Here is a 24,910-nt window from a genome sequence, read left to right on the forward strand (position 1 = left end):
TTTCAGCAATATTGATGCCTGCAGTCACATTGGTGGAGCTCCAGAAATGCTGAGCACAAGTCAGGCATAAGAGAAAACCGCTTCATTTTATCCATGTGAAATCCTAGACAAAACTAACCTATGGTGATTGAAATCAGGACAGTGTTTGCCTGTGGAGGGGACTGATAAGAATGGTTCAGGAGAATTTTCCGGGGTGATGTGACATTCTGCATCTTATTAGGGTGTGAGATACAAGGGTGTGTGCATTTGGCGACTCAGCCAACTGTATACTTGTGATTTGTGCATCTCACTATTTGAAAACGACACTTCAGTTTAAAAAACAAGCCAGAAGGGCGCCTGGGTGGCTCAGTCGGGTAAGCATCTGACTTGATTTTGGCTCAGGTGGTGATCTCCGAGTTGTGAGATTGAGCCCCACACTCAGCTGGGAGTCTGCTTGGGAGTCTCTCTCCTTCTGCCCCTCCCCCAGCTCATGCGCCTGCTCTCGAAAAAAAGAAAAAAAGAAAGAAAGAAAGAAAGAAAGAAAGGATCTTTGAAGATAAAAAGCTAGAAGGATAACAATAAAAGTTATGTGTATATCATTTACTTTCACTGAATGGTACCTATGGTTTTCTGTCCTTAAAGCACCTATGTGTTTCAACAATCACTTGATACGTGTCTGAACACTGTTGTTTTTTTTTTTTAAGATTTTATTTATTTTATTTATTTGACAGAGATAGAGAGAGCCAGCGAGAGAGGGAACACAAGCAGGGGGAGTGGGAGAGGAAGAAGCAGGCTCCCAGCAGAGGAGCCTGATGTGGGGCTCGATCCCATAACGCCGGGATCACGCCCTGAGCAGAAGGCAGCCGCTTAACCACTGTGCCACCCAGGCACCCCCTGAACACTGTTTTTAATGAATGCAGCTCTTAGGCCCATAGAACAGTGTTGTGACAAATTTTATTTCTGCCCACTTGGTTTTCCTTGTCATGATGTTTGAAACAAGCCTAGAGTGAAATTCTTAAGAACTTATCAAGTATCATCTGAGGATTAATCCGTAGCATCTGTGGAGTCACATCAGGTATGGTGTACCCCTGAGTAGTTGGAGGTCCCGAGACAAAGTGTGGGGACATGTTCTCTTTATTGTGCTTTAAAGGGGCACCTGTCCGGCTCAGTCCATAGAGCGTACAACTCCCGATCTTGGGGTTGTAAGTTCGAGTCCCATGTTGGGTATAGAGATTACTTAAAAAAAATAAAAATCTTTTTTTAAAAATAAAAAGAACATTTACTAGTGTTTCTTTTTCCTCTGAAGATTTTATTTATTTATTTGAGAGAACGAGAGAGAACACAAGCAGGGGGGTGGGGCCGAGGGAGGGGGTGAAGCAGACTCCCCGCTGAGCAGGGAGCCAAGGCAGGGCTGGGTCCCAGGACCCTGGGAGCATGATCTGAACTGAAGGCAGACGCTTAACCAACTGAGCCCCCTAGGCACCCCTTTTCTTCTCTTTTCTTTTTTCTTTTTTTAATACAGAAAAGTTTAAAGAAGAAAACCAAAATGCCCCGTAATCTTACCATCCGGATAATTCATGTTACCCTTTACAAAATGAGTAACATACGCTTCTGGTAAGAGAATTCATTTGGTACAGAAAGTTATAAACCAAAATATAAGCTTCATACCCATCCTATTTTTCTCTAAAGATAAAACACTATTAAGGGTAATATGTCCTTAGAGAAAAACTTGTTCAAATGCCAAAATATATAATAATTGATGTAAATCCTTGAAAATATTTATGGAGAAAGCATTTTAGTACGTGACTTCGTAGCTTGATTTCTCACTTAGTTGATCTTGAAGATATTTCTGAGTTAGCACATATCTTATTCATTTTCAGAAGTCAGTTATATATATCTTTTCATTACGTTTGTGTAGGTGTATGATATATTTAATTAGTTCCTTACTGATAACCATTTATTTATTTGATTTATTTATTTTTAAAGATTTATTTGAGAGGGAGAGAGCAGGAATGCAGGGGGGTGCAGAGGGAGAGAAACTCAAGCAGACTCCACCTGAGCACAGAGCCTAACGCAGGGCTCAGTCTCAGGACCCTGAGATCATGACTTGAGTTGAAGCCAAGTGTTGGACGTGTAAGTGACTGCGCCCCTGAGGTTTTATTTTTAAGTAATCTCTGCACCTGACCTGGGGCTCAGGTTTACAACCCTGAGGTTATGTGTTGCACGCTCCACCAATTGAGCCAGCCAGGCGCCCCATGAAATGTTACATTTCTTTGATTACATAATGTCTAATCCTTCCTGGACTGACAGTTTTTGGCCCTACTCCTGTCTTAGGAGACCGTGGAAGTAGCTCTCTCTTTTCAGCCGCGGCACTATTGACGTTTTAGGCTGGATAATTCCGCTCTAGGAGGCTTGGCCTGTGCATTGTAGGATGCTTACTGGTGTCTCCAGACTCTACCCACTAGGTAGATGCCAGTAGCACTCTCCTCCCCCAGTAGTCACAACCAGAATTGTCTCCAGACATTGCCACGTGCCCCCTGGAAGTGCAAAATTGCCTGTGGCCATGACCATTGATACAGAGAAGCATTGCAGGTACACACAGATGGCTGCTAGTGCCTCTCTCCTCACCTAGGAGCTGCTGAAGTCAGATGTAAGTGGTGTGTTCCTCCATATCTTGGGTTTTGAAGGGATGCAAAAAGAGGGGGAGCTTAGGGATGGTTATAGGGGTATCTCATAGAGTCCGGGGAGTGCATCAAAGGTTTGTGAGCAACTGACTTGACAGCAGCCCTGTACATACTCTGTTATACATCCAGCAAGTGTTTGTGAATGCCTACCACCTGCTAGATAGTCTGGTGGGCACTGGGTGTGTCATGTTGGAAAAAAAGAGATGCTGTTTACCACTTCATGGAACTTAAGGTTTAGGGGTGACACATTCAGCAAATATGTATATATGTGTGTATGTGTACACTTATAAATAGTATACATGCTATTGAAGGAAAAGGACCAGCTATGAGAGCATATAAAAGGGGCCTGATTTAGAAGGGAGATGGTAAAGAGGTCGTCTTTGAAGGCTTCTGAACCCCGAGCAGGATTTTACTAGATTTGGGGAAGTGACTGATGAGTGTTTCAAGTGCAAGGAGTAGCATGTATTTTGGGTTGCAAGATACTGAGGTGGGAAAGATTCAGCTTTTCGTGGAACTGAATGAAAAGACGCCAATGTGATCAGAGAAGGAGAAGGAAAAGTGGACTTAGGGGTGGAGAGGTAGTCATGGGCCAGATAACGTGGGGCCTTATAGGTAAGGAGTTGGGATGGCATTCAAAACGAGCAGGAAACTGTGCAAGGATTATAAGCAGGCGAGTGACACCATCTGATACATCCCAGCGTGATAATTCTGACTGCTGTCCAGAGGCAAAAAAAGGAATTGAGGAGTCCTCGTAAGGTTGTGTGGTGGTGTTGCGGGGTGATAATGATATTAGATTGATGACGGCAGCGGTAGAGGGAAATGGGCATCACAAGGGAATTTAGAACATTAACAAAAATCAGCAACAATTTGAATGTGGATAGTAAAGAGGGGAAGATGTCCCTAATGACTTCCAGAATTTTGGGTTGAATGATGGGTTCAGTTGCCATTGCTGAAATGAGGACCACAGGGTGTGGAGTGTGTGTGGGTGAGAACACAGAAGAGCAAGAGGTCAGCTTGACATATATTAAGTTTGAGATGTCCGTGAAATATCCTTTTAGGTCAGGGAGATAATACAGCACACACTCTGGTGTTGGAAATATGACTCTGCTACCCAGAGGAGGCGGGGGGAGATTGGAGATTAAAGGTTGAGAATTGTCAGCGCGTAGATGCTAACATTGTCTGGGAAGCCTATCTTGATATGGAAGTTGGATCCAGGGCTGAGCCCCAGGGAAGTCTAACATGTAGAGGTTGACTAGAAGAGGAGCTATAGACAAAGAAAAGAAAGACTCTTGAGAGGTAGGAAGCAGACCATGAGGTGTGATGTCATAGAAACCAAGCATTGTTTCCAAGGGCGTGTGGAGGGGGATTATGGTCAGCTATGTCTGCTCTTCTGAGAGTACTGATGAGGTGGCTTTCTTGGTACCTACGCCTGAGATACACCTTTAAGGACTCTGATTTCTTATATACTAGCAGGGAAAGGGTTTTAGCCACCAGTGGAGGTTGGGGCCCAGGCAGGGAAAGGATTTTAAGAAAACTTGAAACCTGTTGGTTGAGGGCAGCTTTCTTAACTTTCTCTATAAGAAACATAACCCCGAAAAACTGTTCTAACGGTACGCTCTCAGTAAGATGACACACGTTCAGCTCGGAGGGACTGTGCCATCTGTAGCAGCAAGATGCAAACACGAACGCTTCTCTCATACTCTCTACTGTGACTCTTTTCCTTAGCGGTAAAACATTGCTGTCTGGTTCATAAATCAGTACTGCTTCAAAGCGCTGCAGATTCGTGCGATTAATATCTCCTGTTCGCTGAATACGAATATCAGAATTCGAAAATTTCTGTTTGGAGGGTTTGAGCAATTCTTCTGGGCATCTCTCTCTCTCTCTTTTTTTTTTTTCAATTCTTCCCTTTGCCTCATCTTAAATCTGAGTAAAGATACTCATTTTGTTAGTAGTGCCAGGAAGCAGGCAGTTTCCATGGCAACTGACAGACCGGGTTTACTGTGGAAATTTCCGGAATTAGCAGAGCTGCATTGCAGAAGGCTGCATAAAGCAGTATTCATCTAGAGATCCTAACAGTACGGACAGAGAAGAACAGTTGCAGTGGTGTGCAGGGTATGTGTTCTGTTTGTTTTCCTGTCTAAGGAGGGTTGCGAGTTACATATATAGATATTTGCTGAGGAGAGCATATAGCAGCTTGAGGCATTTTAGTGTTTGCTGGCTTGATAAAATCAAGGATGCTTAGGGGAAAAGGAGGAATAAATAATTTGGAGAGAAAGACATGTTTAATAGCATTTGGAGGAAATCAAGATTAAGATAAATGAATGTGATAATGAAAGAAGGGGAGAAGACACACGTCAAGTTAATTAGATAATAGAAGGTTCTGGGCACAAGGAGATACTTACTTACCAAGGGAAGATGTGTAGGCACTGGCAGGGTTGGGGAATCAAGTTCTCATGTCTGGGAAGAGGAAACGGGTTAAGGTAGTTAGCTGTTGTTACTTGCTGAAGGATACGTAGATGGGAGGGATGCCTAAGGCTTTGAGCTTTGCTGCCTCCTTAGTGTATTTATTTACCTAGGAGGTGAGAGAGCCACGGATGGGTTAGCAGACCCTTGATTCTACTGCCTGTTGATTTGTGGTGTGTGGGGGGGTGGGGCTTAAGACAAACCCAGAAATGTATCTCGAGATTAAATTCTAGAAATAAAACTGTAAGATTTGGGTACATGACTGGAGTTTCTTATCTCCCAGAGAATAATTGTACATTTGAAAGAGGAAGGATACGAAAATGAATAGGTAGGATATAGATGATTTTAATGATAGGTGTCATTTAGATCATGGAGTACACAAACTACAGCTCAGGAGCCAAATGTGGCCCTGCTGCTAGTTTTTGTAAATAAAGTTTTATTGGAACATAGCCACACCTGTTTGGTTGTGTAGTTGCTACAGAGACTGGCCGGCAAAGCCTAAAGTACTTACTGTCTCTTTCTTTACAGAAGAAGTTTGGTGACTCGTGGTTTAGATGGTGCATTGGATTCCTGTGGCTGCCGTAACAAATTATCACAGATTCGGTGGCTTAAAACAACAGAAATTCATTCTTGCAGTTTCGGAGACCAGAAGTCCAAAATCAGGGTGTCGGCAGGGCGATGCTTCTTCCGAAGGCTCTAAGGAGGACCCTTCCTTCCCTCTTCCAGCTCTGTTGTCTCCTGGCGTTCCTTGGGTTGCGGTAGCATGACTCCAGTCTCTGCCTCTGTCCTCGCTTGGCTTTCTTCCCTGTGTCTCCCTGTGTCTTGCCGTGTCTCTGTCTTCTTTTCTGTCTCTTACAAGGATGCTTGCCATTGTATTTAGGGCCCACCCGATTCCAGGATGACTTTTTCTCAAGATCTGTATCTTAATTGTATCTGTAAAGATAAGGTCACCTTCTGAGGTTCCAAATGGACAAATCTGTTGTTGGGGGCAGAGGGGGTCTCCGTTCAGCGCAGTGCATGTGGTGCTGAAGCACTGGGCTTTGGCTCCTCAGACCGTGCTCTGTGCCGAAAGCAGCTAGCTAGCTCCTGGCAAGTGTCCTCCGGGAACCTATGGAGCGCGTGCTCTGTGATAGACTTGAGCTGCTGGGGAGGACGTTACACTCACTGTTCAAGGAAGAGGGGGACAGGCACAGTTAAAGTCAGAGCAGACAGCCTCTGGGATGTGAACACAAGTAGCAGGGTAGAGTTTGTAGTCCCAGAATATCACAGGAGAAAAAGTAACGAAATATTCACGGGAAACTGAGGAAGGGCAGGGTCTCATGCCTCATACGGGTCTCTCCTCGGCTCCCACCCCCAAAAACAACACAGTGGATTTGCATTCTAATGAAAGACAGTTGGCACCGACAGAGTCAGAGTTTTCAGGAATTAGACCCTTGTGTAGATTACGACAGTGCGGAGTGTATGTGTGATTCAAAATAAGTAGACTTCGTAAGCCGTGGAGGAGTGGCAGTGTAGGACATACACGGCAGCGGACAGAGCTGTGAATCTGAGCCTTGACTCTGGCAGGAGGGCTCTGTGTTGTGGTGGGAGAAGGTCTGGTCTCCTCCTATGAGCGGAGCGCCTTTGTACGCTGTGGTGATAGGAGTAGACATCTGTCCTTGCTTCCCTGGGCTGCTTCCTTTAGCATAGCTGGGCCTATTTGGGAATATTTAAGAAGGGATACACACCCATGGTGAAGAACCAAGTAGCAGACAAGGGGCTCCAGCGTGGATGTGGGAGCTGCAGGCAAAACCCTCTTTATTCTGTCATTTGAGGGACCCCGGCCTATTGCCCATATCCTCACCTGTGCCCCTTAAAAGGAAACCTCTGTGATTTAGACTCTGTGGAGGTAATTATCAGAGGAGTTAAGCAAAAATGGTTAGAAGTGGATCCAACTTAGGGTTCATCAAGAATAAACTAGCGTAATATAAATTACCTAAAAAAAGTACCAAACTAGCCTAATATACATTGAAAAACAACAACAACAACAAAAAAAACAAAAACAAAAAAACCCAAAACCCAAAACAACATGTTGCTGGGACTATAAATCGGGAATTGGCCATGGGCTGGGTGTTTCCTGATTTCAGCGTCTGTGGGTACTGAGGAGGAACACTAGGCCCAATCCAGGGTTTTTAGGCAGAGTTTCCCGAAGGGCAAGACGGGATGAAGTCTTTATTTCCTTTCTGGTTGCGTTCTGTTCGTCTCTGACGGCGTGCATGTTGAACACTAGATTGAAAGGTCCAGAAGCTATGGGGATGAAACTTTTCTTCCTTTTCCCTTTCACACAGTATTGTGCTCATGAGTGACCACACATGTTGGATTGTTTGGCTCAGCTTATGGATAGCCTCACAGAAAGAATAAAATTCAACTGCAGTTAGATTTTAACTTTGTATTTTTCTCTTGGCATCTAGAGTATACATAAGGAAATAGAATAAGTGAAGGTTTAAAGCATAGACTGGTATTAAATTAAGCTGGTTTGATCATAGTTCTTACAAGCTAAAACTTAAGCACTAGAAGAGGTTCAAAAAAACCCTCGTTTCAAGTAGGTATATTATATAAAATAGCATGTGTTCCTAAATGTGTCTGTTAATAAAATTTATTTCTATAAAGTCTTTTTTTCCCCATAGACTTGTTTGGATAAAATGTCCCACCCCTTCCCCCAGAATAATAAAAGTAAGCTTGAGAATGTTTCATAGTTATATGTTTAAAAGACAATTCACGTAACTACATGTTGTGAATGAAAAGTGGTTAAGACTCTTGCTTCTTATTTGCTTCAGGGACTAAAGTTCTGACTTTGTAAAAGCAATTTCAGATTTGTGGTACAAAATGATGTAGGAGTAGCAGCATCCTGCTGAAATATTTATTAAGAAACAAGGATGAATATATCAAGCACAGAAAATTAAGACAGTTTGATGCCAGACTCTATATTGGATCCCTATAGGAATAAAGAAAAATTTACAGAGGGTTTCTCCTTCTGAGCCACTAGTTTCAAAGACAGAGCACCTTTACTCCTTCCCTGCCCCCCCCGCCCCCACTGTTGACTGCCGGAAAATAACCGTGGGGAGGGATGGGAGGAGGGAGGCGAGATGGATGCAGGCACATTGTATCTGGACAGGGTGGTCATTCTGAGTAGTGTATTGGGTGGACGCAGAGAAGGGTCATGGTAGCGACATAGACGAGGGTTATGTTTTTATATTTGCTACTATCAGTTCAAGAGCAAGGAGATCAGGAGAGAATTTGCCTTTGGAGCAGTGCACGCTCTGACTGGTAATAGGCTGAGCCCTGGAGACCTAGAACTATAGGCATGGTTTGAACTGCAGACACAGGATAGACAAGTCCCTTTCACACAAGAAGAGCGAGGCTCAAAGACGATCTCTCTCTCTCTCTTTTCTCTTTCCTTTCAATTTTATTGAGGTATAATTGACATGCAGTAAACTGTGCTTAGTTGAAGTGTACAATTTGCTAAGTTTTGATGTGCACACACCTGTGAAACCATCGCTACAGGCAAGATAGTGAACATACCCATCATCCTCAAGTTTCCTCCTACCCTGCTGTAGCTTTTCTTTTTTCTTTTTTTTTAAAAGATTTTATTTATTTATTTGACAGAGACAGAGGCAGCCAGCGAGAGAGGGAACACAAGCAGGGGGAGTGGGAGAGGAAGAAGCAGGCTCCCAGCAGAGAAGCCTGATGTGGGGCTCGATCCCAGAACGCTGAGATCACGCCCTGAGCCAAAGGCAGACGCTTAAGGACTGCGCCACCCAGGCACCCCTGCTGTAGTTTTTCTATCTAGATGTTTGATTTGGCTCTTTTTTTGTATATTCCATGTTTGTTTAATGTATTCTCTCTGTCCTTTAGTTTCTCGAACACTTAGAATACAGTAATCAACACAGTTTCAGTGTCCTTGTCTACTAATTCTGGCATCCCTGTCATTTCTGAATCAGTTAGAACTGACTGATTTTTCTCTCTAGTTTGGGTTGTGTAATTTTGCTTCTCTGCATACTGGGTGAGTTTTAGATTGCAGGCCAGACCGTGGGTGCTGGATGTTTTTGCATTCTCCTTATTCTTTTTTTTTTTTTTTTTAAGATTTTTATTTATTTATTTGAGAGAGAGAGAGAGGGAGAGAGCATGAGTGGGGAGAGGGGCAGAGAGAGAGGGAGAAGCAGACTCCCTGCTGAGCAGGGAGCCAGACATGGGGCTCGATCCTAGGATCTTGAGATCATGACCTGAGCCAAAGGCAGACGCTTCATCAACTGAGCCACCCAGATGCCCCTGTTTTTGCATTGTTATAAATATTTCTAAGCTTTGTTCTTCGGTTAAGTTACTTGGAAATAGTTGGATCCTTTGGGTCTTGCATTTTAGCTTTGGTGGCTGTTCTGAGTACTGCTCCAGCCTGGGTATCTCCCCTCTAATCCTTTTGGATGGTTCTTTGTAAGAGTGTGCTGACCAAGGAGGGTTCTGCACATATCTGTGGACTTCTCTTTCTGTGCAGCTCTCTCTTATCCGGTACTCTGCTCTCGGACTCTAGCTACCTTGGTCTCCTCAGGTGCCCAGATCCAGCTCCTCAACACAGGAATACTGGCAAGAGCCCCCTGACCCCCATCACAGTCTGTGAGCCCTTCCAGGCAGGAAGCTGGGGGCAGTTATAGGGCTCACCTTGTGTATTTCTTGTCTGTCAGAGTTCACTGCCCTTTGTTGTCTGATGTCCAGTGTCTTCAAGACCGTCTTGTATTTTGTCTGTTTTGTGTAGTTGTTTCAGGTGTGAGAGGAAGTCTGTGTGCTGATGCTGTGCAGTCACCCAGGCACAAGTGCCACACAGATCCTCCTTGTGAGATGGGAGCAGAAATTAAGGAACTGGGGAGCCATATCTTCGTGACTTTGAGGCAAAGAGCATCTCTGAATGTGATATTTTGCAGCATTCCTAATAGAGTAGAAGACGTCATGGTGTTTGTAAAGAGAGGATTGGCAAATCTCGAGGAGAGAGCAGATGTGGACAAACGGGGAACAGGATTACTGATAGGGTGATAGAGAAAAGATGACGTTGCCAGGAAACTGAAAATGCAGTGGTGGAAGAAGTCCACGTCACACGTGCAAGTGAACTTAAATGATACTGCGTGATAGCAAAAGAAAAGAATGGAATGGAGTGATCANCGTGCCCCCTGGAAGTGCAAAATTGCCTGTGGCCATGACCATTGATACAGAGAAGCATTGCAGGTACACACAGATGGCTGCTAGTGCCTCTCTCCTCACCTAGGAGCTGCTGAAGTCAGATGTAAGTGGTGTGTTCCTCCATATCTTGGGTTTTGAAGGGATGCAAAAAGAGGGGGAGCTTAGGGATGGTTATAGGGGTATCTCATAGAGTCCGGGGAGTGCATCAAAGGTTTGTGAGCAACTGACTTGACAGCAGCCCTGTACATACTCTGTTATACATCCAGCAAGTGTTTGTGAATGCCTACCACCTGCTAGATAGTCTGGTGGGCACTGGGTGTGTCATGTTGGAAAAAAAGAGATGCTGTTTACCACTTCATGGAACTTAAGGTTTAGGGGTGACACATTCAGCAAATATGTATATATGTGTGTATGTGTACACTTATAAATAGTATACATGCTATTGAAGGAAAAGGACCAGCTATGAGAGCATATAAAAGGGGCCTGATTTAGAAGGGAGATGGTAAAGAGGTCGTCTTTGAAGGCTTCTGAACCCCGAGCAGGATTTTACTAGATTTGGGGAAGTGACTGATGAGTGTTTCAAGTGCAAGGAGTAGCATGTATTTTGGGTTGCAAGATACTGAGGTGGGAAAGATTCAGCTTTTCGTGGAACTGAATGAAAAGACGCCAATGTGATCAGAGAAGGAGAAGGAAAAGTGGACTTAGGGGTGGAGAGGTAGTCATGGGCCAGATAACGTGGGGCCTTATAGGTAAGGAGTTGGGATGGCATTCAAAACGAGCAGGAAACTGTGCAAGGATTATAAGCAGGCGAGTGACACCATCTGATACATCCCAGCGTGATAATTCTGACTGCTGTCCAGAGGCAAAAAAAGGAATTGAGGAGTCCTCGTAAGGTTGTGTGGTGGTGTTGCGGGGTGATAATGATATTAGATTGATGACGGCAGCGGTAGAGGGAAATGGGCATCACAAGGGAATTTAGAACATTAACAAAAATCAGCAACAATTTGAATGTGGATAGTAAAGAGGGGAAGATGTTCCTAATGACTTCCAGAATTTTGGGTTGAATGATGGGTTCAGTTGCCATTGCTGAAATGAGGACCACAGGGTGTGGAGTGTGTGTGGGTGAGAACACAGAAGAGCAAGAGGTCAGCTTGACATATATTAAGTTTGAGATGTCCGTGAAATATCCTTTTAGGTCAGGGAGATAATACAGCACACACTCTGGTGTTGGAAATATGACTCTGCTACCCAGAGGAGGCGGGGGGAGATTGGAGATTAAAGGTTGAGAATTGTCAGCGCGTAGATGCTAACATTGTCTGGGAAGCCTATCTTGATATGGAAGTTGGATCCAGGGCTGAGCCCCAGGGAAGTCTAACATGTAGAGGTTGACTAGAAGAGGAGCTATAGACAAAGAAAAGAAAGACTCTTGAGAGGTAGGAAGCAGACCATGAGGTGTGATGTCATAGAAACCAAGCATTGTTTCCAAGGGCGTGTGGAGGGGGATTATGGTCAGCTATGTCTGCTCTTCTGAGAGTACTGATGAGGTGGCTTTCTTGGTACCTACGCCTGAGATACACCTTTAAGGACTCTGATTTCTTATATACTAGCAGGGAAAGGGTTTTAGCCACCAGTGGAGGTTGGGGCCCAGGCAGGGAAAGGATTTTAAGAAAACTTGAAACCTGTTGGTTGAGGGCAGCTTTCTTAACTTTCTCTATAAGAAACATAACCCCGAAAAACTGTTCTAACGGTACGCTCTCAGTAAGATGACACACGTTCAGCTCGGAGGGACTGTGCCATCTGTAGCAGCAAGATGCAAACACGAACGCTTCTCTCATACTCTCTACTGTGACTCTTTTCCTTAGCGGTAAAACATTGCTGTCTGGTTCATAAATCAGTACTGCTTCAAAGCGCTGCAGATTCGTGCGATTAATATCTCCTGTTCGCTGAATACGAATATCAGAATTCGAAAATTTCTGTTTGGAGGGTTTGAGCAATTCTTCTGGGCATCTCTCTCTCTCTTTTTTTTTTTTTTCAATTCTTCCCTTTGCCTCATCTTAAATCTGAGTAAAGATACTCATTTTGTTAGTAGTGCCAGGAAGCAGGCAGTTTCCATGGCAACTGACAGACCGGGTTTACTGTGGAAATTTCCGGAATTAGCAGAGCTGCATTGCAGAAGGCTGCATAAAGCAGTATTCATCTAGAGATCCTAACAGTACGGACAGAGAAGAACAGTTGCAGTGGTGTGCAGGGTATGTGTTCTGTTTGTTTTCCTGTCTAAGGAGGGTTGCGAGTTACATATATAGATATTTGCTGAGGAGAGCATATAGCAGCTTGAGGCATTTTAGTGTTTGCTGGCTTGATAAAATCAAGGATGCTTAGGGGAAAAGGAGGAATAAATAATTTGGAGAGAAAGACATGTTTAATAGCATTTGGAGGAAATCAAGATTAAGATAAATGAATGTGATAATGAAAGAAGGGGAGAAGACACACGTCAAGTTAATTAGATAATAGAAGGTTCTGGGCACAAGGAGATACTTACTTACCAAGGGAAGATGTGTAGGCACTGGCAGGGTTGGGGAATCAAGTTCTCATGTCTGGGAAGAGGAAACGGGTTAAGGTAGTTAGCTGTTGTTACTTGCTGAAGGATACGTAGATGGGAGGGATGCCTAAGGCTTTGAGCTTTGCTGCCTCCTTAGTGTATTTATTTACCTAGGAGGTGAGAGAGCCACGGATGGGTTAGCAGACCCTTGATTCTACTGCCTGTTGATTTGTGGTGTGTGGGGGGGTGGGGCTTAAGACAAACCCAGAAATGTATCTCGAGATTAAATTCTAGAAATAAAACTGTAAGATTTGGGTACATGACTGGAGTTTCTTATCTCCCAGAGAATAATTGTACATTTGAAAGAGGAAGGATACGAAAATGAATAGGTAGGATATAGATGATTTTAATGATAGGTGTCATTTAGATCATGGAGTACACAAACTACAGCTCAGGAGCCAAATGTGGCCCTGCTGCTAGTTTTTGTAAATAAAGTTTTATTGGAACATAGCCACACCTGTTTGGTTGTGTAGTTGCTACAGAGACTGGCCGGCAAAGCCTAAAGTACTTACTGTCTCTTTCTTTACAGAAGAAGTTTGGTGACTCGTGGTTTAGATGGTGCATTGGATTCCTGTGGCTGCCGTAACAAATTATCACAGATTCGGTGGCTTAAAACAACAGAAATTCATTCTTGCAGTTTCGGAGACCAGAAGTCCAAAATCAGGGTGTCGGCAGGGCGATGCTTCTTCCGAAGGCTCTAAGGAGGACCCTTCCTTCCCTCTTCCAGCTCTGTTGTCTCCTGGCGTTCCTTGGGTTGCGGTAGCATGACTCCAGTCTCTGCCTCTGTCCTCGCTTGGCTTTCTTCCCTGTGTCTCCCTGTGTCTTGCCGTGTCTCTGTCTTCTTTTCTGTCTCTTACAAGGATGCTTGCCATTGTATTTAGGGCCCACCCGATTCCAGGATGACTTTTTCTCAAGATCTGTATCTTAATTGTATCTGTAAAGATAAGGTCACCTTCTGAGGTTCCAAATGGACAAATCTGTTGTTGGGGGCAGAGGGGGTCTCCGTTCAGCGCAGTGCATGTGGTGCTGAAGCACTGGGCTTTGGCTCCTCAGACCGTGCTCTGTGCCGAAAGCAGCTAGCTAGCTCCTGGCAAGTGTCCTCCGGAAACCTATGGAGCGCGTGCTCTGTGATAGACTTGAGCTGCTGGGGAGGACGTTACACTCACTGTTCAAGGAAGAGGGGGACAGGCACAGTTAAAGTCAGAGCAGACAGCCTCTGGGATGTGAACACAAGTAGCAGGGTAGAGTTTGTAGTCCCAGAATATCACAGGAGAAAAAGTAACGAAATATTCACGGGAAACTGAGGAAGGGCAGGGTCTCATGCCTCATACGGGTCTCTCCTCGGCTCCCACCCCCAAAAACAACACAGTGGATTTGCATTCTAATGAAAGACAGTTGGCACCGACAGAGTCAGAGTTTTCAGGAATTAGACCCTTGTGTAGATTACGACAGTGCGGAGTGTATGTGTGATTCAAAATAAGTAGACTTCGTAAGCCGTGGAGGAGTGGCAGTGTAGGACATACACGGCAGCGGACAGAGCTGTGAATCTGAGCCTTGACTCTGGCAGGAGGGCTCTGTGTTGTGGTGGGAGAAGGTCTGGTCTCCTCCTATGAGCGGAGCGCCTTTGTACGCTGTGGTGATAGGAGTAGACATCTGTCCTTGCTTCCCTGGGCTGCTTCCTTTAGCATAGCTGGGCCTATTTGGGAATATTTAAGAAGGGATACACACCCATGGTGAAGAACCAAGTAGCAGACAAGGGGCTCCAGCGTGGATGTGGGAGCTGCAGGCAAAACCCTCTTTATTCTGTCATTTGAGGGACCCCGGCCTATTGCCCATATCCTCACCTGTGCCCCTTAAAAGGAAACCTCTGTGATTTAGACTCTGTGGAGGTAATTATCAGAGGAGTTAAGCAAAAATGGTTAGAAGTGGATCCAACTTAGGGTTCATCAAGAATAAACTAGCGTAATATAAATTACCTAAAAAAAGTACCAAACTAGCCTAATATACACTGAAAAACAACAACAACAACAAAAAAAACAAAAACAAAAAAACCCAAAACCCAAAACAACATGTTGCTGGGACTATAAATCGGGAATTGGCCATGGGCTGGGTGTTTCCTGATTTCAGCGTCTGTGGGTACTGAGGAGGAACACTAGGCCCAATCCAGGGTTTTTAGGCAGAGTTTCCCGAAGGGCAAGACGGGATGAAGTCTTTATTTCCTTTCTGGTTGCGTTCTGTTCGTCTCTGACGGCGTGCATGTTGAACACTAGATTGAAAGGTCCAGAAGCTATGGGGATGAAACTTTTCTTCCTTTTCCCTTTCACACAGTATTGTGCTCATGAGTGACCACACATGTTGGATTGTTTGGCTCAGCTTATGGATAGCCTCACAGAAAGAATAAAATTCAACTGCAGTTAGATTTTAACTTTGTATTTTTCTCTTGGCATCTAGAGTATACATAAGGAAATAGAATAAGTGAAGGTTTAAAGCATAGACTGGTATTAAATTAAGCTGGTTTGATCATAGTTCTTACAAGCTAAAACTTAAGCACTAGAAGAGGTTCAAAAAAACCCTCGTTTCAAGTAGGTATATTATATAAAATAGCATGTGTTCCTAAATGTGTCTGTTAATAAAATTTATTTCTATAAAGTCTTTTTTTCCCCATAGACTTGTTTGGATAAAATGTCCCACCCCTTCCCCCAGAATAATAAAAGTAAGCTTGAGAATGTTTCATAGTTATATGTTTAAAAGACAATTCACGTAACTACATGTTGTGAATGAAAAGTGGTTAAGACTCTTGCTTCTTATTTGCTTCAGGGACTAAAGTTCTGACTTTGTAAAAGCAATTTCAGATTTGTGGTACAAAATGATGTAGGAGTAGCAGCATCCTGCTGAAATATTTATTAAGAAACAAGGATGAATATATCAAGCACAGAAAATTAAGACAGTTTGATGCCAGACTCTATATTGGATCCCTATAGGAATAAAGAAAAATTTACAGAGGGTTTCTCCTTCTGAGCCACTAGTTTCAAAGACAGAGCACCTTTACTCCTTCCCTGCCCCCCCCGCCCCCACTGTTGACTGCCGGAAAATAACCGTGGGGAGGGATGGGAGGAGGGAGGCGAGATGGATGCAGGCACATTGTATCTGGACAGGGTGGTCATTCTGAGTAGTGTATTGGGTGGACGCAGAGAAGGGTCATGGTAGCGACATAGACGAGGGTTATGTTTTTATATTTGCTACTATCAGTTCAAGAGCAAGGAGATCAGGAGAGAATTTGCCTTTGGAGCAGTGCACGCTCTGACTGGTAATAGGCTGAGCCCTGGAGACCTAGAACTATAGGCATGGTTTGAACTGCAGACACAGGATAGACAAGTCCCTTTCACACAAGAAGAGCGAGGCTCAAAGACGATCTCTCTCTCTCTCTTTTCTCTTTCCTTTCAATTTTATTGAGGTATAATTGACATGCAGTAAACTGTGCTTAGTTGAAGTGTACAATTTGCTAAGTTTTGATGTGCACACACCTGTGAAACCATCGCTACAGGCAAGATAGTGAACATACCCATCATCCTCAAGTTTCCTCCTACCCTGCTGTAGCTTTTCTTTTTTCTTTTTTTTTAAAAGATTTTATTTATTTATTTGACAGAGACAGAGGCAGCCAGCGAGAGAGGGAACACAAGCAGGGGGAGTGGGAGAGGAAGAAGCAGGCTCCCAGCAGAGAAGCCTGATGTGGGGCTCGATCCCAGAACGCTGAGATCACGCCCTGAGCCAAAGGCAGACGCTTAAGGACTGCGCCACCCAGGCACCCCTGCTGTAGTTTTTCTATCTAGATGTTTGATTTGGCTCTTTTTTTGTATATTCCATGTTTGTTTAATGTATTCTCTCTGTCCTTTAGTTTCTCGAACACTTAGAATACAGTAATCAACACAGTTTCAGTGTCCTTGTCTACTAATTCTGGCATCCCTGTCATTTCTGAATCAGTTAGAACTGACTGATTTTTCTCTCTAGTTTGGGTTGTGTAATTTTGCTTCTCTGCATACTGGGTGAGTTTTAGATTGCAGGCCAGACCGTGGGTGCTGGATGTTTTTGCATTCTCCTTATTCTTTTTTTTTTTTTTTTTAAGATTTTTATTTATTTATTTGAGAGAGAGAGAGAGGGAGAGAGCATGAGTGGGGAGAGGGGCAGAGAGAGAGGGAGAAGCAGACTCCCTGCTGAGCAGGGAGCCAGACATGGGGCTCGATCCTAGGATCTTGAGATCATGACCTGAGCCAAAGGCAGACGCTTCATCAACTGAGCCACCCAGATGCCCCTGTTTTTGCATTGTTATAAATATTTCTAAGCTTTGTTCTTCGGTTAAGTTACTTGGAAATAGTTGGATCCTTTGGGTCTTGCATTTTAGCTTTGGTGGCTGTTCTGAGTACTGCTCCAGCCTGGGTATCTCCCCTCTAATCCTTTTGGATGGTTCTTTGTAAGAGTGTGCTGACCAAGGAGGGTTCTGCACATATCTGTGGACTTCTCTTTCTGTGCAGCTCTCTCTTATCCGGTACTCTGCTCTCGGACTCTAGCTACCTTGGTCTCCTCAGGTGCCCAGATCCAGCTCCTCAACACAGGAATACTGGCAAGAGCCCCCTGACCCCCATCACAGTCTGTGAGCCCTTCCAGGCAGGAAGCTGGGGGCAGTTATAGGGCTCACCTTGTGTATTTCTTGTCTGTCAGAGTTCACTGCCCTTTGTTGTCTGATGTCCAGTGTCTTCAAGACCGTCTTGTATTTTGTCTGTTTTGTGTAGTTGTTTCAGGTGTGAGAGGAAGTCTGTGTGCTGATGCTGTGCAGTCACCCAGGCACAAGTGCCACACAGATCCTCCTTGTGAGATGGGAGCAGAAATTAAGGAACTGGGGAGCCATATCTTCGTGACTTTGAGGCAAAGAGCATCTCTGAATGTGATATTTTGCAGCATTCCTAATAGAGTAGAAGACGTCATGGTGTTTGTAAAGAGAGGATTGGCAAATCTCGAGGAGAGAGCAGATGTGGACAAACGGGGAACAGGATTACTGATAGGGTGATAGAGAAAAGATGACGTTGCCAGGAAACTGAAAATGCAGTGGTGGAAGAAGTCCACGTCACACGTGCAAGTGAACTTAAATGATACTGCGTGATAGCAAAAGAAAAGAATGGAATGGAGTGATCAATTTGAAAGCATACACATTTCTGGATTTTTTAAAAAAGATTTTGTTTATTTCAGAGAGAGTGCTGCGTGTGCACCTGCGGGGTGGGGGGCATGGGTAAGGGATGGAGGGAGAGAGAGAATCTTAAGCACACTCTGGGCACGCCCAATGTGGGGCTTGATCTCATGACCCTGAGATCATGACCTGAGCCAAAATCAAAGTCTGATGCTCAACCAACGGAGCCGCCCAGGCGCTCCCTGATTTTTTTGCATGTATAAATTCATAAATAGAATGGGGAGGTAGACAGCGCCCTAGAGAAATATTTACAGTGCAGGACCAAGAGTCAATCTATATGTTAATAAAGGACGTCTGTCAGAAGCAGCAGCAGCAAAGCAAACACTGGGCAAGGAGGGCTCAGGGGTGTTCCCTCAGGCAGTTAACCAATGAAGAAACACTTGTTCACCAGATGGCGAAGAGTGTCCGACTCCAAGGGTAAGAAATCAAAGTGCAACTTAAAAGAGTGCTCTCACCCTTCTCACCTTTCAGGCTGGCATGAGGGAAAGCATGCTGTGGCCTGGGCTCTGTGGGCACTGGCTGCTGGTGCCACTGACTCGGGGCCGACGAGCTGTGCCACACAGCAAGTGACCATGTGGACCAGGTCAGGGCTAAAAGGTCATCATACAAAGTCTATCAAGCAGTAGGCGTGAGATCTCATTTTGTAACCTGTCCCCGTAGTACAGAAAGATACAGAGGGTACATGCTGAATTGTCGAGAGTGGCTTTCTCTGGATTATGATGGAGTTTTCCATTTTTCCTTTCTCTTTTACCTGTGTGGCTTTAGGAGGGATTTAGGATGACATGGTCTGGTGAGAAAAAGAGGTTTGAGTACTTGTCCTGCTGCTGGATTAGCACAGCAGAACCCTGGATTTAGCAGAGGGTGGGGGCACCTGTAATTCTTCAGAAAACAGGTCGACCCACCTATGCGCAAAGCCCCGGGCAGCTTTATTAGACACTTTAGATAGAAATAAAGCTTTTCTCAGTGCCCAGCCTGATGAGTGCTCTGAATGTTACGTCACGGTTTTTTGTGTTTTCTTGGGGGGGAGTCTGTAGGATTTCAGAAATGTATAAATTAGTCTGGGTCGGTGAAAGGATGATGGTGAGAATGCAGTGGTTGGCTAAGTAGTAACTAGACAAATTGGTCATTTCTATCCAGAGGATCGGCCATCAAAGAAGGTACACAAAGGACTTCTGTGCAAACATGTGGGCTCAGAAATTACAGTTTTCAGATTTTTATGTAACAAAATGATCCCCTGGTTTCAAAAAGTAATTTCTGTATATTGAGTTATATTTCAATAAGGCCTGTATTACGTAGGTTCGAGCATTCTACCCATCATTTTGCATGTTTTGAAAAAGCACACCTGTTCCACTTGTTTGCAATGCCCATAGTATCTGTGTCAGTTGTTTCTGTCTGTCTACGTGTGTGTTGTTTGCCCTAAGTAGGGAACTGCTGGTCTCTGGGAACACAAAAGATTGGGTATGGGATTTAGATGGGCCGTAAGAAATCAGGGATACCAGAGCTAAGGATTTTATTCAAGAAGTGTTTTTGTCCTGTTTGTAACTGGCCTGTGGGTCTGAAGCCAGTCAGCGACATTGGCCGTCATACTAAATGCTCATAGCATTTCCCGGTCAGTGTGATGACCAAACTGTGGCCTGTTCCCACTCTCTCCACCACTTCCAGATGCTCGATACCTCCTTCCATGACCGTCCCTGGGAAATAAAATAGTGTTAGGGGCTGTACTAACTGGAAATGAGTCATTTTGCATATAAACAACATGAAGACAAATGATGACTTAAATCAGACAGTTTCTTTCTTTCTGGAGATGCAGTCTGGAGGTAGGCAGGCCTGGGGTTTGTGTAATGGCTTCACGGTCATCAGAGTTGAGAGAGCTTTAATTTTTTGCTCCCTCACTCTCAGTGCGTGATTTCCCTTGTCAAGGGCCTTGTGGGTGGCTGGAACTCCGGTCATCACCAACATTCTAGGCAACAAGAAGGAGGTGGGGGCGGGGGGAAGAAGGGAAAAAAAAAACCAACCTTCCTTCCAGCTGGGTCAGCTCCTTTTAAATACTCCATTTATATTACTGCTTCTAACTGCAAGGAGGTTTGACTTCTTTGTCTGCTTGGGCCATCATAACAAAATACTACAGATCGGGTGGCTTAAACAACAGAAATTTATTTCCCATGGTTCTGGAGGCTGGGCAGATCAGGGTGCTGACAAGGAGGGCTTCATTCTGAGGATTCTTCTCTTGGCTTGTAGGTGGCCGCCATCTTGCTCACGTGACCTTTGCGTAAGCATGAGGGTGGGGGAGAGACTCTCTCCACTGGGAACAGCTGTGTGGTGTCTTTCTTATAAGGACACTAGTCCTATATCAGATCAGGGCTCCATCCTATGACCTCATTTAACCTTACTTACCTTCTTATAGGCCCTGTCTCCCATACAGTCACATTGGAGATTAAGGCTTTGACATAAATTTTGGCAGGAGAGGATGAGGGCTTGGGCACAATTCATCCCATAGCAGGAAGTGTAGCATGTTAGCTGGGTGTATTGCTGCCCCAGCAAAGGAAGAACTTACCAAGAAGAAAAGGATGGGGGTTGGGTGGCAGCTGGCTCAGTTCCCTGGGTGGATGGCATCATCAGGTGCTTGAAGCTGGAGCCCTGTGGAGTATTCACTGAAAGCAGCAGCTCAGGATACTCTGTAGAAGATTACCCATGGAGAACTGGGAAGGGGAGAGAGAGTTAGAAGTTATTGCTGATAAAACAGTCTCTATTCTCAAGAAAGTGATACCCCAAAGAGAAGTCAGGAAACCTTTTTGTCCGTAAGAGTGTAGCTAAAGGCAGTTTTACATTGCTGCTGGTTTTTACTTTTTCCCAGTCTTCTTGAGTGTGTTTTCTGCTGTTCATATATTTTTTTCTCTAGGCCTGCTTTAGTTTAGGGCACAACTTGTATTTTAGGACGGAAATCACCATCAGCAGACTGCACATAATCTCCTTGTTGCCCTTGAGACTCTTGGTGAGCTTTGTCTAGAAGTGGAATAAACCAGGACTTTGAAGCTACAGGTATAACTCAGGTCACTAAAAATATTTGTCTTTTATACTTCTATGAACTTCTGCAAGGGGGCTAAAGGGGGTTGGTTGTAGGTTATAGGGTCAGCTGGCAGAGCTCTGAAACTCTTGGCTCCTGGAAGCTCTTAGGTGACATGGAAATCATTTATTCTCTCTGAACTCTAGGAATTGCATGATTGCATTTCATTTTCTTACTATCCAATACTTTAACATTTTTTAAAATTTTGGGTTTTGGTTATATGGAAGTCTGGTAAAAAATGAAAAAGCCTCCTTTCCATTTGTGTTTGGCACCAATTGAGAGAGATGCAGGAGCCAGACATAGGAGATTATAAGATTTATCATATTCTTGTTTTTTTTTTTTTTTAAGAATTTATTTATTTATTTGAGAGAGAGTGAGCTTACCTGTGTGCCAGGTTGGGGGTGGGGAGAGGGAGAGAATCCCAAGCAAACTCCCTGCCTGAGGTGGAGCCTGAAGCAGGGCTTGATCTCATGACCTGAGATCGTGACCTGAGCCTGAGCCGAAACCAAGAGTCAGACTCTTAAATGACTGAGCCACCCCGGCGCCCCAAGATTTATCGCAGTCTTTTTTTTTTTTTTTTAAGATTTTATTTATTTGAGAGAGAGAGAGAGAGAGAGAGAGAGTGATATCATGAGCGGGGAGTAGGGAGCCTGATGCGGGGCTCTATCCCAGGACCCCAGGATCATGACCTGATCTGAAGGCAGATGCTTCACTGATTGAGTCACCCAGGCTTTCTTGATAAAATTGGAAATGTAGCTCTGTATTTGAAGCCAGAATAGTTCGCTAACTCCTCCTGGCCCCACATAATTAGACTTCCCCATCCCTTGAGTGGCAGCCTCTTATAAGGCATGGCAGAGGGACAGCCAGAGCATATGTACCCTCTCTGGAGGACGTCTGGCTTCAAAAGAGAGGAACTGAACCGAGTGTGTTCAGTTTCTTCTTCCATGTTCGCTCGTCAGTCAGTAAAGGCTCGGGTGACAGACCCGATCCCTCTCCATGGAAAGACGAAGTGTGGGGGAGGGGAAAAAGTGTTCCCTTAAACAATTGGAAGAGGTAAGCCTTAGACTCTTTATTTAATTTATTATTTTTTAAATTTTTTATTTTTTAAAATTTTATTTATTTATTTTTTTGGTCATTTCTGTGTCATCCCTTTACAAAACCAGGGAATAGAGTCTTTTGAAAAGGAACGTGAACATACTAACCACAGGGGACATGGACCCAGCCTATTTATGATAATCCATGAATCTGGTAGTAAGATGCAGCGTGTCCATGAATTGATTTTCCAAATTTGATTCCAATCAATTAGTAAAGTTTATTGTGTTTGGTTTTTTTTAGGTTTCAGTCCTTTGTGTTGGTGTCTGTAGATTTCACCAAAGTTTAGTATTGCCACTAGAGTTCTGCTTACCTTTATATGGGAGAAAATACTGTAATGGTGACATCAGTCTGTATTGGAACAGCTTCCCTGGTGTTAATGTCTATCCCCAAATGCTACTGTTGGCAATACTGTGTTCAACAGAGGTGCCCTTTCAATCAGATTTGTGATCTGTAGGCATTAAAAAATACAAGTGTATAGCTAACTTTTAAACTAGAAGGTGTATCATTTGATAGTCTAATTACAAGACCTGTTACAACAAAGACCACTCTAACTTGTTTTCATATTAAAGACCTTTAAATCCAGAGGAGAATGTTACCGATTTACTTAGGGACTTTCTGTGTACGTGGTTAGATATGGGGCTGGTGATTGTGCTCCTCTATGAGATTTGGGTGAATTTGAGCCTTGGAACCTCGGTCCCTTCCTTATTTCTTGAAGAGAGCCTAACAGAGGGAGTGGTGAGATGCCTGGGTTAAGAATCACTCATGAGGAGCACTTTATACGCATTTCAGAAGGATGAATATAAGAGTAAATAAAAGGTCAGAGGCTGAACTTAGTTACTGACGAGGCAGAGGCATTGGGGCTAACTTACAGGTTAGTGGAGTTGAGCTGAACTAATTTTCAGGTAAGAAATTAATAATGAAATCTGGGAATTTTTGACCCTGTCTAGTAGAAGTACCACTTAAATCCTGTTTGACATATTTGCCCCAAGGTAAAAAACTGCTGCCACGGTTTTGGACACTCAGTACAGTTGCCTCCGTGATTGACTGCTCCAGTGTAACGGTGAAAGTTCAGGTCAGGCTTCTAGGTGTGGTCACCACAGTGCCGCATCTCTGTCCACTCCTTCTTTGGAAGCCATTGGGATTGTTGAAGACTAACTCTTCAAACAATGACTGTGAAATTGGACTCAGTCTCACAGGAAAGATGGCCAGCCTTGTATGAGTGGAGACTCCAGGAACTTGCCTTCATGATGGCATAACCATAGCATGTTTTTCTGTGGTTTTCACAATTTTTTCTGTTAAATGAGAAGATGGACTCTGGGGAATAGCCACACTCTGCTGTTCATCTTTTGTTTTAGCAGCTTTATTGAGATCTAATTCATGTACCATACAATTTACCCCTTAGACTATACACTTCAGTTGCTTTTCCTATATTCAGAGTTACGCACCTGTCAGCTTACTCAGTTTTCAAACATTTGCGTTAGCCCAAGAAGATAACTTGCATCCCTTAGCTGTCAATCTGTTCACTTTCAAAAAAAAAAAAAAAAAAGGACCTCATCCAGAGACTACACAGCAGATTATCAAGTAGCAGTAATGAAGCTATTAGAAGAGATATTCCATAATTCTAAAAATTGATCTTACAGTAATAATTAAAACTATAACTTGTTATTCTGTGGTTTATATAGTAGTGAAATACTCCATGTCTCAGGAATGCCAGCAACAGATGCTATCTAACACAACGTATTCATGAGATTGACATCCTTTGCCGTATTCTGTTGGCTAGAAGCAAGTTGTGGGTCTTGTCTGCACTCAGACAGAGAAGCTTATGCAGAGCTGTGAACCCCAGGGAAGTGCAGCTCATGGGGATCACCTTAAAGCCCGTCTGCCACATCCCATGAATTAGTGAATAATGTAAAAATGTTGCTTCCAATTTGCACGTAATTGAAACTTTTTTTCAGCTACCCTCAGTGATTGGCCAGTGCTCTATTTCACCATTGATTGAACTGAGCCACACAGATGGTGTTTACTTGCCAGTGATCATAGAACAATAATTATTGCAAATGAACTCCTTTGTGTTAGGATATTTCTATGTCATGAAAAAGATTGCTAAGAAAATTAGTCAGTAGGCTTGACTGGTGAGAGTATGTTGTAAGCAGAAAAGAGCTTCTGTGAATAAAACTGGTATTACGACTTATTATGATCTGGGAATCTGGCATTTGGATTCGCTACGTGGTTATTTAGACAAAGTGTATTAGTCTTTGAACTATAACCCTGAATCATGGTTACTATTAATACTAGTACATATGATAATTCTGGGGAAATGATTTTAAAATTCTGAATATTTTGAGAACCTTAAAAGTAGCTACAAAAACTGTTCTGCTAACCTGAGAAAACATTTCTAAATTTTTCAAGAAGAAAAATAAATAACCAAGCATGTAAATTTTTCTTGCTTTTATTACCAGATCAGATTTTAAAGAGTCCAACCACTTAATATGAAATTGACAAAACGTAGATGATTGTCAATGGAATATTTTTCTCTATGTATCTTGCATGCTCTAGTTTGATCCAGTTCATTCCTACACATT

At 43.7% G+C, this 24,910-nt stretch overlaps 1 protein-coding gene across 1 annotated transcript in view; it reads left to right on the top strand.

Annotated features, from left to right (window-relative positions):
- Positions 1 to 24,910, top strand: part of MAP2K4 (mitogen-activated protein kinase kinase 4) — a 152,696-nt gene that overhangs the window by 50,004 nt on the left and 77,782 nt on the right. The gene's annotated exons all lie outside the window — the stretch shown is intronic.

Source organism: Ailuropoda melanoleuca, chromosome 17, assembly GCF_002007445.2.
Source record: "Ailuropoda melanoleuca isolate Jingjing chromosome 17, ASM200744v2, whole genome shotgun sequence".
NCBI lineage: Eukaryota > Metazoa > Chordata > Mammalia > Carnivora > Ursidae > Ailuropoda > Ailuropoda melanoleuca.